The sequence below is a fragment of the Pteropus vampyrus genome, unplaced genomic scaffold, assembly GCF_000151845.1.
Source record: "Pteropus vampyrus isolate Shadow unplaced genomic scaffold, Pvam_2.0 Scaffold74, whole genome shotgun sequence".
NCBI lineage: Eukaryota > Metazoa > Chordata > Mammalia > Chiroptera > Pteropodidae > Pteropus > Pteropus vampyrus.
The window spans coordinates 5,591,956-5,595,900 of record NW_011888855.1 but is presented as its reverse complement, the minus strand read 5'-3'; positions in this window follow the sequence as shown (position 1 = coordinate 5,595,900).

Here is a 3,945-nt window from a genome sequence, read left to right as displayed (position 1 = left end):
CCCATCCTCTCTCTCTGCCCCTCCCACCAGCTTGCAGAGCCCTCTCTAGCTTTTATCCATGGTGGCGATGTCCGCATGACAGTCCCTTCCATGGGCAGGCTTAGATTTTTGAGGAAGCACAAATTTTTTTTTTTCTAGAGGGAGGAAAAGTCTATGATGTGATGGTCAGAATTAATTACGATAGAAATTTATTGATCTAAAAATAAAAGAGCCAGATGTCAGAAACATGGCAGAGTGAGACATCCCCAGATCTCTCCCCTTGAAGCAACAATAAGCGGAACATCCAAAACTCAACAAAAAACACCCAAACTGCCCACCAGCATGTCTGAGTATGGGATCTGCACCTAAGAGCTACCACAGGGATCCAAGAGGATTAGATGCCACCTACTGGAAACCAAGAGAAAAACACCTTCTTTGCAACAGGCTAAAGAGAGACCTTTACGTAATAAATCTTTCTGGAAAAAAAGCAGAATATACTTTCATTAATGCCTAGGTGGAGAAATAGTCCATTAAACACCATGAACAACCAAGGCGACAAGGCAGCTCAGGAATAAAGAGAAAAATCTCCAGAAAATAAGCTGAAAGACATAGAAATATGTAACTTAAATGACAGAGAATTCAGGATGGTACTTCTGAAAAAACTCAATGAGCTCCAAAACAATTCAATATCAACCATTTCAGAAATTGAAAAAACAACTAGATGAGCAGAATGAGTTCTTTGGCAAGGAGATTGAAACCCTCAAAAAGAACCAAATGGAATTTCTGGAGATGAAGAACACACTACAAGAGATGAAAAATGAAACAGCAAGCTTGGGAAATAGAGTTGACCAAATGGAGGAAAGGATCAGTGATATTGAAGACAGAAATCTAAAAATAATTCAGAAGGAAGAAGAGAGAAACTGAAGAATGAAAAATAATGAAAGAGAAATACAAGAACTAGCTGATACCATCAGGAGAGGAAACATAAGTAGAATGGGCATCCTCGAAGGGAAAGAAAAGGAGCAGGGACTAGAAAGCATTTTCAGACAAATGGTTAAGAATTTCCCAAATCTAAGGAATGAGCTAGAGCTTGGAATTCAAGAAGTCAACAGAACACCCAATTATCTCAACCCCAAAAGGCCTCTAAGACACATTGTGTTAAAATTATCAAAAATCAACAACAGAGAAAGAATTCTCAGGGAAGCCAGGGAAAAGAAGATGGTAACCTATAAAGGAAAACCCATGATTATCGTTGGACTTCTCAGCACAAACCTTACAAGCCAGAAAGGAATGGAATTAATTATTCAACTATTAAATGAAAGGAACTACCAGCCAAGAATAATGTATCCAGCTAAGCTCTCCTTCAGATACGAAGAAGAAATAAAGACCTTTCCAGACGTACAAAAATTGAGAGAATTCTCCACTACAAGGCCTGCATTCCAGGAATTTCTCAAAGGAGAAAAAAAAGAAATAAATAAAAAACAACAACATAATTAGAAGTAAGGCTACTGTCAGGCAGATAGAAGCAGAGGAATGCAACCCTTTCTAAGAACAGGGCATTATAAGCTTAAACAATAAGAGATTTGTTATACCAAGATAGTAATGAATGTTCAGCATACATAGGGACAAATTAAGACAACAGTGATTGAAAAGGGGAGGATTCAAAGATCCAAGTTCACAAAGGGGAATGGAGATAAGGCACGCACAGAAGAAGATGGACGACTGTATATATTTGTATAACTATTGTTCACACCAAAGATTCAGAACTGAAGTATATAATGTAAAACAAGAAGGACTAGAGGGAATACCCACAAAACCCAACCAAAATACAAAGAACAGACACACAAGGACAAACAAGCAATGGAAATACCGAGCTACCAGAAAGCAAAAGATAAAATGGCTATAAGAAGACCTCATATTTTCAATAATCACTCTAAATGTAAATGGACTGAACTCACCAATAAAAAGGCACAGAGTTGCAGATTGTTTCAAAAAACAAAACCTGACCATATGCTGCCTCCAGGAGACACATCTCAGTTCCAAAGACAACTATAGACTCAAAGTGAAAGGGTGAAAAATGATATTTCAAGCAAATGGCATGCAGAGAAAAGTGAGAGTAGTGGTACTAATATCAGACGAAATAGACTTCAAAATAAAAAAGGTAAAGAAAGATACTGAGGGACATTTCATAATGATAAAGGGAATCATGCACCAAGAACGTATAACACTTATTAATATCTATGCTCCCAATCAGGGATCCCTGAAATACATAAAGCGATTACTAACAGAACTAAAGGGAGAAACAGACCAAAACACTATCATAGTAGGAGACCTAAATACCCCACTGTCAGATATTGATAGATTATCTAAACAGGAAATCAATAAGGAAATAACATCCTTAAATGACACATTAGACCAACTGGACATAATTGACATTTACAGAGCCTTTCATCCTCAAACAGCTGCTTATACATTCTTTTCTAGTGCCCATGGAACATTCTCAAGGATCGACCACATACTGGGACACAGAGATAGCCTCAAGAAATATAAGAGGGTTGAAATCGTACCAACCATATTCTCTGCTCATAGTGCTTTGCAGCTAGAGGTCAACTGTAAAAAGAAAATGGGGAGAACCACAAATACATGGAGATTAAACAATATGCTACTGAAGAATAACTGGGTCAGAGAGGAAATAAAAAGAGAGATCAAGAGATACATAGAAATGAATGATAATGATAGTACAACATATCAAAACTTTTGGGACATGGCAAAGGCATTCATAAGAGGAAAGTTCATATCATTACAGGCCTATCTCCAAAAACAAGAGTGAGCCCAAATAAACAACTAAATATTTCATCTTAAAAAACTAGAAAAGGAAGAACAAATGAAGCCTAAAGTCAGCAGAAGGAAAGAAATAATCAAAATTCGAACAGAAATAAACAAAATTGAAAACAAAAAACAATAGAAAAAATAAGTGCAATGAAGAGCTAGTTCTTTGAGAAGGTTAATAAAATTGACAAACCCCTGGCTAGACTCACTAAAGAAAAAAGAGAAAGGACACAAATACACAATATCAGGGATGAAAGAGGGGAAATTACAACTGACATTGCAAAAATACAAAGGATCATGCAAGAATACTATGAAAAAGTATATAACACCAAATTTAATAACCTAGAAAAATGGACCAATACTTAGAAAGATACAATCTTCCTAGACTGAATCAAGAACTGGAAAATCTAAAGAGACCGATCAGCAGTATGGAAATTGAAACAATCATCAAAAACCTACCAAAAAGTAAAAGTCCAGGACCAGATGGCTTCACCAGTGAATTCTACCAAACATTCAAAGAAGATTTAATACCTATTCTCCTCGAATTTTTCCAAAAAATCGAAGAGGAGGCAATACTTCCTAACTCATTTTATGAGGCCAATATTACCCTAATCCCAAAGCCTGGTAAAGATAACACACAAAAAGAAAACTACAGACCGATATCTCTCATGAACACAGATGCAGAAATCCTAAATAAGATACTAGCGAACCGAATACAGCAACGTATTAAAAAGATTATACACCACAATCAAATGGGCTTCATCCCAGGGGCACAGGGATAGTTCAACATATGTAAATCGATTAATGTGATACACCACATGAACAAATTAAAAGATAAGAATCATATGATCATATCGATAGATGCAGAAAAAGCCTTCAACAAGATACGGCATCCATTTATGATCAAAATGCTTAACAAAATCAATATAGAAGGAAAGTACCTTAACATAATAAAGGCCATATATGACAAACCCTCAGCCAACATTATACTGAATGGTGAAAAACTAAAAACCTTCCCTCTAAGATCAGGAACAAGGCAAGTCTGTCTACTCCTGCCACTGTTATTCAATATAAATTGGAGGTCCTAGTGAGTGCAGTTGGGCAAGAGAAATATATAAAAGGCATCCAAATAGGAAA